This window comes from Numida meleagris, chromosome 2 (genome assembly GCF_002078875.1).
Source record: "Numida meleagris isolate 19003 breed g44 Domestic line chromosome 2, NumMel1.0, whole genome shotgun sequence".
Lineage (NCBI taxonomy): Eukaryota > Metazoa > Chordata > Aves > Galliformes > Numididae > Numida > Numida meleagris.
In genome coordinates, this window is record NC_034410.1 from 141,959,840 (window position 1) to 141,973,018 (window position 13,179).

The window sequence follows — 13,179 nt, forward strand, 5'->3', positions numbered from 1 at the left end:
CACATCTATCAAATAGTGGTTTTTTGTTGTTTGTATCTGTTGCAGTAGGAGGCATTTCTTTTGGAATGACCTATGTATATAGTGCACAGATGTGCTCTGTGTGCTCTTGTTACTGGGAACAAATGCTCAGTCAGCAACACTACTGGTTTGACCTGGAGGTATGGAGATGCAGATGCCTCACCCCTCTCAGCCTGCTGGATCTCACACAATATATTTTGCTCTAACTTCTAATATATCTACTAAACAGCCGGTCTTGCTGCTTAAATAAGTATAGGATAGTGCACTAACCTTTTATTTTTAGCTAGTAAAAACTGGGCAGAAAAAAAGACTGCTTTGAAACAAGAGGGAAATGATTTTTTGTGTAACAGATCTTTGGCATCGTCATCATTTCAGTGCGTATAAATCAGCTCACAAGTCTTCACTGACACTCTTATCCCCAGTTGTAACATCAGTTCAAAATTTTATTTGGATACTGCAACTCTCTCTCTGTCTGTCTAGATGTCAAAATGTCAAAATTTCATCAATTTTTTGTCAAAAGATGCTGGCAGCTGCTGTGATGGAGGGCTCTGATCTAAAAATACTTCCATGTTTTGTGAAAGTTAACGAACATTTCCCTTCAGACTAATTGGAAGCAGTAGTCAAAACCTTTATGTCATAGCATTTCCAGGGAGGAAAGGTTGCCTGAGGAACCCATTGTTTATCCAGTGCTGCCCTAGGAGAACTTAAATGGGCTCTCCCAACTTCCAACTTAAAGAATTAGCAAATGAGACTTTATGAGGAAGGAGTGAAACAAGACTTACTATTGAGTTTACAGATGTGAAAGACATTGGAAGCGGGAAGGAGGTCTGGAAAAGAATTTCCATTTAACTAAGGATTTTTAAAATAACTTCATTTTTATGTTTTCCACCTGCGGTGAAATGAACCTGACTTTCTTTGTTTACATTTCACTCTTTTATTCTTACCCACTTTCTCAGTTAAATTAATAAGGAAATACCAAAATAAATTTCACTTTTAGTAGAATTTCATGTTGAAAATTACTCAGACATACCATCTAATTGCTCTAATGACAGTGCAGTGAAACTTTCTCCATTAAAATGGTGAACAACTCCTTTAAACGGGGCTGATAGAAGAAAAGAAATATTAAAAGTCTTAACTTTCTTAGTATCTTTGTCATCTGTATCTCACAGGTGTGCTATCCAGGCCTGGGGCCCTCTGCACACGGAGGATATGGAGCTGTTGGAGAGGGTCCAGAGGAAGGCCACAAAGATGATCAGAGGGCTGGAGTGCCTCTCCTGTGAAGAGGGGCTGAGGAAGTTGGTCTTATTTAACTTGGAGAAGATTCCAGGGAGACCTTATTGTGGCCTTCCAGTGCTTAAAAGGAACTTAAAACAGGAGGAAGACCTGCTTTTGCAAAGTCTGATAGTGACAGGACAAAGGGGAATGTTTTTAAACTAAAAGAGGGGAGATTTAGATTGTATTATAGGAAAAAATTCTTCGTTCATAGGGTGGTGAGGGGCTGGCACAGGCTGCCCAGAGAAGCTGTGGATGCCCCATCCCTGGGGGTGTTCAAGGCCAGATTGGATGGGGCCCTGGGCAGCCTGAGCTGGTGGGTGGAACTAGTTGATCTTTAATGTCCCTTCCAACTGAAGACATTCTATGATTCTACATATATAGTTGTCCTGTAGTTACTTGGAAACTGGAACTGCCGTCTCTGTTTCACTGTACTGTGCCACTCTCTAACTCTTAATGTGTTTTTCAATAAGTTTCAGACACCAGATCTGTCCTATGCAGCAAGAATCTGCAAATATTTCATATTTGTATAGAGCCCTGAAGTTATCTATATGTTTACTTAGTAGGAAAAGGCAAAGTAACAGTGAAAATCGTTAGTTAATCTTCCATCATCTTATTTTTTTCCATCATCTCACTCTCAGTGAGATTGTCTGATATATACTGTAATCAAAACTCTCTAATAGTAAACAGGGGATATGTGGTCTCATTGGATTCAGCAGCTCTCAACATGTCTGTACCAGCATGTAAAGAGCAGGATTAGCGTAATAATGATTAAAGACAAAATGTGGCCCAGTCAGAGATAACAGCAGTAGAAAATGCAAGATGAAACAAGACAGGGAACACAGTGAAGATACAGCTTCACAGCAGTGTCTCTCTTCCTTCCAAGCCATCTGATAGTTTAGAGTCCTGCATAGAATTTGGTCAAAAGGAACCAGATAAGTGTTTGGAAATTGGTGAGTATGGGGGAATGCTTAGAATGTGCTGCTCTTGGGAAACAACTTAGGGAAGCAATTTAAGATAAAGCTCATTTGGGGATCATGTGCTGGTACCGTTGCACACAATTTTCACTCCAAGAGATAAATCAGTCTCATTGGTTTCCTTGGATGGAGGAAATAACTATTTAACATGAATAAAACTAAGCAAAATCTCTACGTGTTAATGAATTAAAGAAATAGAGTTCATAGCTGATTCTTTACAGATGCTCTAAATTCAGGTGAAGGATACAAAGTTCATAGAAAGCAGTGGGGAGTTTCAAATATAGACTTTGATGATTTTTTTAACAGAAATCCCATCTCCATAGTATTCATTTTGCAGCAATTCTTTTTAACAGTTTTGATTGCCCCCAGGAGGTCTGGCCTGAAACTAAGAAAGCTAATCACAGGAAATTTATGTTGCTCAATTTTGTCCTTGTTCAGATAGCAGAGGGTTGTATGCCTCACTTTGTCACCCACGTAGGCAAAGCTCTGGAGCTGGAAACTGAGAGAGGACGAAGGAAGATGACATTATTCTTCCACTTTTTTTGTTGTCGTTGTTGTTGCTGTTTTTTTAAATTATTGTTATTGCTGGAAAACATTATGGTGTTTACCATAAGAAAAAAAAGAGTTTACAAAGCAATGCATGTCACTTGGTTCAACCAATCTCCATACACGCAAGGAACTCAATTCTTCTCATCTATTTGAATGGAGACTGGCATAATATCATGCCAACTTAATATAACTCATAGAAATGGCAAGCTGACCTATTCACCAAAATTGAGGAAAATGGGCACTACAGATTTTGTGACCTAACAAAAGCACAATGTAAGGGATAGAAATCTGAGATGTGTTCTCTTTTGTTCCAACAGGTATCCAGGTTACATCCTTTCATTTTCTTAAACCGCACCTGGGTACAGTTTAGGAAATAGCAATTAGGTCTCAGGGCCAAAGACTTAATCTTGATTCTGTTCTGTACATTGAGAGACAATAGCCTCTATTTTTGTCAAGACAACCTCGCTGAGTGTATACAGACTCTTGGAGTCCTTATACTGCAGTCTTCTTTCCATCAACTTAACGTCTCATGTACATTGTGTAGGTCCTGGGCCACTGCAGAGACCAGAACACAGACTAACAGGTTGTTCTATTCTGTCATGAACTGTCCTATCTGTCCTGCCATAGATTCCTATTCCTCAAGGTGTTAAAATCATCCTCTTGTTCTCTTCTCTGAACAACTTTTCCCAGTACAGAGCCTTCTCTGAGGCCATGGTCACTTTGACTCTACAAGTGCCCTCTCCTCACGTTTTGTTCTTTTTCAGAGGGCTTTCTCACATTTGAGTCTACTTTTCTTTTTTCTTAATCAGATTAAAAATGATTAAATGATTAAAAAATGAATGAAGCAAACTGTATTGTAAAAGTCTGTGTTTAAAAAGGATTTGCTACAAAATGCTGTTTCAGTCTAAAGCTTATCATATATTTCACAATGTATGTAATAGAAATGATTATGTGGCACATACTGTGTTATAAAATTTTATTGTACTGCATATTGTGACAAAATGTTCCTTAAAATATTGTTATCTTTCTGATGACAATGAAGCCATCAGATGGGGAAGTATCTGTGAATAGATATTGAATTCTCTTTAAATTCATTTCCAAATTATCCCCTCTTGCTTTACTAAAAAATTGGGCATCTTTGATGTTTCTTGCAATAAAATAAGGTAGGTACTAAATGTACCTACCACAGCACTACCCATTTTAAGACCATTCATCGAAGGAGATTTGAAGCACTGTTTCCATGAAAGGGCTCAGCTCTCAAGAAGCCACCACGGACTAAATGTTTATTGTGGAACTTGTCCACAAATACCTAAATCCCATCAGTATCAGGCATCCTGAAAGAAATTATGTGTTTGGTTTTTTTTAGCAATATGCAAGATTTGAAATGGAAACTGAATGCTTCGGGTTTTGTTTCTCATTAATTTGATTGTTGTATTTTTTTTAAAGAAATTCAAGTTTTTCTTGCAAATGTATCATTTTCTGCTTGAATTAAAAAAGATCTGGAAAATTATGGTTTAAGGAAACACTTTATTTTTTAGAAATATCTTTTTTAAACTCACCAGTCTCTATCCTTTATGTTTCTTTTGTATTCAGCTGCAATACCCATGCATATGAGTTAAGACACTTGGATGAGCAAACTCTGTGAGTATTTTTCCAAGCATATCAGTATAAATGAGGTTAGACTGCACAATATAAATGTCTCTGAAAAAGCATCGCCTTGAGCAGCACACACTGTTTGTGTGTTAACCTGGGCACTTACTAGATGGCACAGGGTGTTCATACAGCTGCAAATAACCTGAAGGTGATAATTCTGTAACATTTCCCCCTACTGCAGTGAAACTGAAGATCAGCAAGATGGATGCACTGACTAACCCATGGCATTCAGTTAGATCTCAGGAATTTGGAGCATATTTCATCATATCATGCCATATGTTTTGTGTTTTTAATTTCCAATTCTTTCATTTCAATAGTCAAAAGATATGAAAGCGTTGTGGACTTAAGTGGATATTTTTGTTCAAAATGAAATAATAGTAGTAATAATAGTTGTTATTAAAAATGATTGAGATATAGCTTCAGTTGCAGAAAAGAGGAATGCTAAACTTTGGTACGTCACAAAGCGACACCAACACTATGATGGCCTTTCATTCAGCATCTCAAAGTCAAGGTATGAGAGAAGGACTCATCCTCAGTGTAGCAGTTTCAATCTATAAATTTCTCTCTCTAATGGAAGTTTTAAACGGTATTTTGTAATGAAAATCACCAATTATTGATGAATAGGGTACTGCTATAGTGACATTAGGGGACCATTTCAATTTTTGTGTTGCACAAAATATTCTAAGGAAGAACAAAAATAGAGCTTAGACCTAGAAGCCAGACCTGAATTTTTCTGTTTATGCTTTAGTGAATATTTAAGCACTTAAATTGATATGCAGCTCTTCCAACAGAAAGGTTTTTCTCATAAAATGCATCAGAATATGGTTAGATTATATTCATATCTCAAATGAAATTCATATATCTTTTAATTTTGTGGTTGGAAAACATTTTCTCACAAATGACAGCTAAGGTTTCAATCAGAAGCAAGAAAGTTTGCATTTAAATTAGGCAGCTGGGGGCACAGATCTCTACAATATTTTGAACCAAGAATCCGAGCTATCAAATCTAAGCTTAAACTAGAATTCTAAGGTTAAAAAATCTGAGAACTTTTTCTTTCTAAAGAACTCCTTGATTTTTTCAGAAATGTATTATCTATATTATATACCTCAGAGTGAATCGAATGAAAACCTATGGTACAGAAAGCTGTTTACATGTATGCCATCCACATAATGAGAGACTGAAATAGTGTGGAGAGTGACATTCACATCTGTATGACAAGAAGTAACAAGTAATTTTGAATTGAAAGGTCATGGTTCAAAGTGGTAAGCACTCAAAGCAAATAACTGCTTCGGGAATTCTTCTGTCAGTTTTACAGCAGCTTTCTGGGATGGAACTCAGTGGACATGGATATATAATGATCTGTCTTTTCCTTAGAATAGGCATTGTGTAACGGAACAGACTAGAACAAAAAGCTGTTCAGGTTCACTTTCTCTCTCTTCAATTAAGGAAAAGATAGAGCAAAATCTCTATCTGATTTATGATGCATAAAAACATTAATACTTGAAAATGAAAGAGATTTCTTGTACATATAACAATAGAAAATAAATTATAAGAGTAATTCTACAACCTGCATAGTTCTTTGAGCTGACATCTGTGACTGCCATAGCCCATGAATAAGGAATCTAGACCATACAGTGGACAGGCTGAGAAAACAGACAAACATTGTGTTGAACACTTTGTACTGAATGCATTCCTCTACGCTTATGGTGCACAGACCAAGACCCATGCAGTCTAAGATAAAACATCATTTTTATTGTCCCTAGTTATAACCAAATATCTTGGAAAAAAATGTCATACTTCTCCCTCAAGTAAAGACTGCCTGAAATTCTTTTGACCCTCCCATAATTTTCTGCAGAGATAAATTTTTACTTGAAAATAGTAATGTCTCAGAAACTTAAGGAAAAGAACTGCAAAATGGTAATGGGCAGAGTCAATGTTTTCAAGCAGCGTGGAAGACACTGTGCCAGACAGACGATATGTAAACTTATAACTTCTTACTTCTGTTTATAACAAAACAAGCAAGGCAACTCTCAATATGGCTGACAAAGCATCATATCAAACTTAACCTCTCAGTTTTGAAGTTACACCATTTTTAGCTGTTTAGCTTATTTCTTTGGGCCAACCATAAACCACTTGGAGAGTCTCATAAACCAATGTCTTTCCCTTGGATTACTGCTTTAGAAGCCAGAGAAGAGGCTCAAGTTAATTTTCCTATTATATTATTAGCTGGCTTATCATTTTGTCTGATCAGCTTACTGATCCATGTGACATCCACTTTCAACATGAGTATTAGCCATCAAACCTTGACATTATGACTTAATAGTTTAGTCAGTAAGTTATTTGGGCTCTTCACACTATCACTTCCACCAGAGCATAGAATGATTGTCTAAATTTTCTGGGTTTCCATTGCTTGAATGTTGTCTTAGACCAAAATTTTGGGCCAACCAACTGCTCCTCTTAGTTTTAAATAATGTAATATTTGCTCATTTTTGGAAATTAGGTCTCCTTTTTTGAACGTGTGCCTGCAAAAGAGACTCAGAATAATGTGTTTGCTTGCAGAATAGGTTAGTAAACAAAACTTTTATATAGAATAAGGAAACTGTCAACACTAAAAAATTATTATTCCTAGAAAAGATGGAGTAATTGTTTGTTTTCAGGAAAAGTCTTCTTGCTGTTTGTCTCAGACAAACACAGACAGTTTTATCTGAAGAAGTCTATGGTTACTGTCATGGTTCGGCCTGGTTTCCATGACAAGGGAGTGAAGGGACCCACTGATCCATGCCCCAGGAAGGGGTTTGGGGGGGAAGGGAAAAGGCAGGGAGATGGGCCTAGACCCACATCCTCCTTACAGATGCAACAGATGCATGATCCAAATGCTAGTTTCCACAGTGCAAACAAGCACTTCCTCCACAATCTGTGGAGACTTCCTTCCTCATTTCATATGAAATCCTTTAGAAAAGGTGTCTGAATATAGACACGGGAGTCTGTGGGTTAGAAGTGACTACAAGAAGTTCAGCCTTCGTCCTCAAAGGGTGAGCTATGGGATTAGAACAAGTTGCTCAGCGATTGACCCAAATAGCAAAAGCATAAACAGTGAATCCAACTGCTGACAAAGTTTTAGTGTCACACAGACTCGAGGAGTAACAAAGGACTATTAGTTGACTTGGAAAGGATTTGACTGAACTGATAGATCAAAAAGGTTCAAATTTTTAGACTTGGAGGAAGATTAAGAAAAGAAACGACAACTACTGGGACAGTAAAGAGTCATTATTTCACTAAGAGAAGGCAAATATTCCAGTTGAATAGCAAATTAATGGAGATTTACACCACCTTACACTTTTCAGTTTGGTACCTGCGCTGTAGTTGGATGCTGTTTACAACTTGACACTATTCCATGTATAAAATAAATCTTTGAATCAAGACTCTGGTATCAGATAATCCCAATAATGTTTTACTTGACCAAAAATTACCTTTTCATTTAACCCCACCTTAATGCTCTATTTATTATTAACTCCCCTGCTGAATAGTGACAAGATAACAAATAACTGTTTCACAGAAAGTTATTTTCAGGTCATTTTCTTAAACATAAATACGTAACTGCAGGCAGGAAAACGCCTGTTTTAGAAAGATAAATATATGCATGATTAGTACGTTTGATCAGTTAATTAGAAAAAGTAAACATAAGGATAGGGCAGAGAGCCTTGAAAAAACACTGTACGATAGCCAGTGCTCTGCGTTCTGGTGTTCTGGTATGGTGTATCCTCTAGATGGTGTGCTGGCCTGTCACTCTTGTATAACTTTGGGTTACAAGCAACATAAGTCATTCAGTTCCTACTCTACTGTCACCACCTGATATTTCAGTGGTTGCTATTTCCAATCTCATCTTCTTGTTTGCCTACAGTTGTGACCCATTTTTTTGTCTAAAATTTTCACATTGAGATACCACATGTATAAAGAACACCAAAATAATCGCTTAATCGGGGAAATACAGTAAAAGGACAAGGTTTCCATTCTGAACATCTTGACAATTTCCTGTCTGTAAAATGGGATAGCTAGATAAACATCTGGTTTTGTGCTTCCATTCAAATTCTAAATTTTAGAAACAGAATTTCTGGATTTAAGTCCAGTCAGTTGAAAGATAAAGCTCTCCTTGGTTCTTAAGGATTCAAAATTTTACTTTTTCTTTCATTATCATTGTCTTTTTCTGTCTGTAAGGACACACAGATTTGGATGTAGCATTTGGATGTAGTCAGGTCCTCTATTTTCTAGTATTTTCATTGTATTTCAAAAAGACAAGAGGAAATTGCCCAAACTGATTATATTTCACAATCTAGGAAACTAGCTAGCTTGCAGAATGTATGACTTGTCTTTTGTACAGATGAAATTCTGCTAAAGAAAAGGATAAAAATTATTGCTCTGAAAGTAATGCCTTCTATTGATTTCCAGGGAATACACAACAGATACAAAGAGCACAGTAATGCTATTTGATGCAGGATATTCTCAGCTACAAAAATCTATTTTTCAACACAGTCACCACCATTAGTTGTGCATTCTCACCAGTGATAAACCAGAACCTGCACATTGCACTCATAAAAACCTGCACCCATGGAGCTGACCTGCTGTCGCTGTTACCACTACTGAAACGCACCACGGACCACCTCTCTGTGCCACTCTTCTGTCTCCATAAATGTTCAGCTGGACTATCAACTGCAAAATGTGAAAGGAAATCTACGTTTAATAAAAGAAAGAGCAAATAAACCTTATCCACAACAGATAAAATTTAACTAAACATTTTCATTGGGTGACAAAGCAAAAGAACACCTCAGCCAACAATATTCCCGGTTGTCCATTTCAGAACTCGTGGTCAGGAAGACAGAAATAGTCCTCTCTCAGTATGTGTCCTTCTGATGGGCGGGCCCGATGTTGGCATTTTCAGACGACACTTTGTTCTTGTCATTATCAGCTTCCTACATGGCTTTCCAAAGACTACAGCGACTAATGTTAAAGGGCACTTACATTCAGGGAAAACTCCCTTTTCAGCCTTTCTTATTCTCTCCCATCCTGAAAGGGATGTTTTTTTGAACTGCTTTGTAGGAAAATCTAAGGTTTCCATTGCTTGTTTATTTTGCTTTTTTTTAATGCTTCCAGTACAATCTGGATATTCTTTTTACCCTTTAAGAACATAATTATTTTACTTTCATCCTCCCAGCTCCTTTCAGTGATTCATCTAAAACAGACTGAATTCTTCATTCCCTTTGAGCAACCTGACCTAATGAAAGATGTCCATGCCCGTGGCATGGGGTTGGACTATAAGATCTTTAGAGATCCCTTCCAATCCAAACTGTTCTGTGATAGAACGTTTATTTTACTTCCTGCAGCAACAGTAATTTACAGTGATTCAGAGTCTGCAACATGAGCAACTGACTCATTCTTGCTGTGGAACAGGCGTCTGGGGATAAGAATTATACAGTGAGAGCCCTCTGTAATGCTGCCTGTAAATCACAGGCAGTCCTCAGATACACGATCACAGAGCAAAAACTTGGACAAAGTGTGTATTCCACAGCTTGTAAAGCTTCTGACCAGTGGATATTTCAAATTACAGGAAATTTGCATGCTTTTTTAAAGTGATGTTTTGGGGAAGTGAACTAGTCATTTTTAAAGTGACCTTGTAACCTCATAGAAACGATCAGCCAAGCTCTATGCACCAAAATATTCCTGTATGCTCAGTGAGTACCCAGCATAAACACATGGATTTATATCCACAGATAAACGAGCCAAGTAGACATTGATAATCAGGATAATGACACCAATAATACACACACCAGAGAACTCTAAATGCCTAGTGCTGGAACGATTCTGATCTATAATAGCATGCTTTTAGAAGTCTCATTCTTTTAGCAGCTGAGGCATTTTTCTGGTAGTTAAATGCAAGATCATTTTAATAGATGCTGAAGTCCTTCCAGTGAACAGCAAACAGCCTCGAGCCAAACACCAATGATGCTACCAAGTGACTGTATCACTCCAGACGTGGGTATTGCTGAGATCAGCTTCTACCTTTGAACTGTGCCTCTTGGATCATATCAGTTCCAGCACCAGGGTATTTAGATTTGCAGCAAGCTGCTACCACCACATTCTATTGCACTGAATTCCTGTTGCCATTTTCCAAACTCTGCCAGAGTCCACTGCTGACTGAATTTGTGTCATTGCTGGGTCCTGTAAGCATCAAACTGTGCACAGCAGCTTCTCCAGTTACTAATTCTATCTTATATTTCTACTAAGCAATGTCAAATGCTCTGGCCTACCATTCAGTGTTTCACTAGAAGAAAGTTTCTGTTAGATGATTTGTTACCAGGTCAGCTTGACAAAAAAAATTAAAAAGAGCAAGCTTTTAAAAACCACTATTTTCAAGCTAAATCATACCTATAAAAGAAAAGCAAAAGTAGTCAAAAAACTTCCACACTGGTAGGGCTTATCTTATTGCTAATATTCTGTCATTTGTAGTTAGCACAGCATTCATCAGTAATACATTACATGTAAGATTCACCTTAATTCTCACCTTATTACTCAAAGCTTTGAACTTTTGGAGAGGTTTTTTTTATTGAATCTGTTTTTTTTTATTATTATTCATTTTGCAGCCCACAACTCAATTCACAAAATAGATGAAGTAAGGTAGAGTACACAGGCAAGAAAATTTTCAAATGGACATCATCAAAGAACACATGCATGCATAACCTTGTATTCAGGAAATATTTTGGGAACTGCAGATGAGGTCTGGATTCACAAACTTGAAGAGAACCATTTTTATCTAATTATAAATAATATCTATTCCTTGTGTCTGTTGCTCCAACTTACTAATGTCCAAAAGAAGAGCAGACCAGAGGAATTTTATCTATACTTTCTTCTTTGGAGTTTTCAACACACATCATGCCCCAAATGACTTAAATATTAAATTATATCTGATATGAGGTTTTTCTATCAGCCACTTGCATACATGGGTAGCACAGAGAATGCATGTAGGACCCTGTTTCCTTTTACCCTGCCCAGGGTCATATCTTATTGCTGTACTACCTCTTTATCATCTATAGAGATTGTATTAAATTTCCCCACTACGAAAAATAACTTTTTTTACACTAAGCTATTATTCTAAATAGAGCTAAACTTGTATTATTAACAACAGAGAACAAGTCACACAGCACATGCAATTATTTGTTCATGATGTCTGATCACATCTACACGTTTTTGTACCTTTCTGATGTTCCACTTTAGACAGATATATATTTTATATATTAAAATATAAAAATTTATTGAATAAATCCAGCATCAGTATTGCTATGTTCTAGCAAGTCTTTTTTTTTGTTCAGGTTTGCTCATATCTCAAAAATGCATCTCAAAGAGAGTGAGACCACAAGAGTTAAGAAAATGTATGGTAATTTAAATTCACAGTTGGTACTTAATCCCTTACAACATGTACAGAAACACAATAACGTGCTGTGATGCAGCAATCAAAGGACATTCTCTGTTAACTTAAGGACACTCAGCTGTTCTAGTTGCCTCATCTTTGTAAGATGATGCAGTGCACATTGATGCAGGTGTTTTGGGAACAAATCCAAACTGACCTTGGTTTGAATTCAGCCTGAAATTTACAAATGCTGTTACGCAGACTCTGAAAATCCTAACACTTCTTCACAGGTATTTGCTAAAAGGCTCATCATTAATTATCTCTGAAGAGTGTATTTTTGTATCTTGAAAACAGCCCTGCACAAACTAGGTAATGTTATACTGTGGATTTTCATAGCTGTAAGTGCAAAATTATATTGTTCCTGGTTTCTCATGCTTTCCTATCTATTTTAGAAATTCTCCCTCGTTCTGATGTATTCCCAAAACACAAAGCCTATTTGCAGAATGAAAACACTTAAATAAGGCAATTTCTTTCATGTTTCGCCTCAAGAATCATTCAATCTAGACAAAAAGGAGATCTGTTGAATTACATTCCACTTAGAAACAGAGTGACTGGACACGTATTTTCTTCTTTGCTGTGTGTGTTTGGCTGAGGTGCCACTGGAGCAACACTACCTACCACCTGTGGGATTACAACTGAAAGCCTCTACATCAGAATTAGAATCATAGAATCATAGAATTAGCTAGGTTGGAAAAGACCTACAAGATCACCTAGACCAACCATCCACCTACCACCAACAACCCCACTAAGCCATGTCTCTCAACACTATATCTAAATGTTTCTTGAACACCTCCAGGGACGGTGACTCAACCACCTCCCTGGGCAGCCCATTCCAGCGCCTGACGACTCTTTCAGAAAAGTAGAATTTCCTAATGTCCAGCCTACAACTTGAGGCCTGGCACAGCTTGAGGCCATTCCCCCTCGTCCTGACACTAGTTACAAGAGAGAAGAGGCTGACCCCCAGCTCACTACAGCCTCCCTTCAGGTAGTTATAGAGAGCGATAAGGTCTGCCCTGAGCCTCCTCTTCTCCAGACTGAACAATCCCAGCTCCCTCAGCCGCTCCTCATCAGGCCTGTGCTCCAGACCCCTCACCAGCTTCGTTGCCCTCCTCTGAACACGCTCCAGGGCCTCAATGTCTTTCTTGCAGCGAGGGGCCCAAAACTGGACACAGTACTCGAGGTGGGGCCTCACCAGGGCTGAATACAGAGGGAGAATGACTTCCCTACTCCTACTGGCAACACTATTTCTGA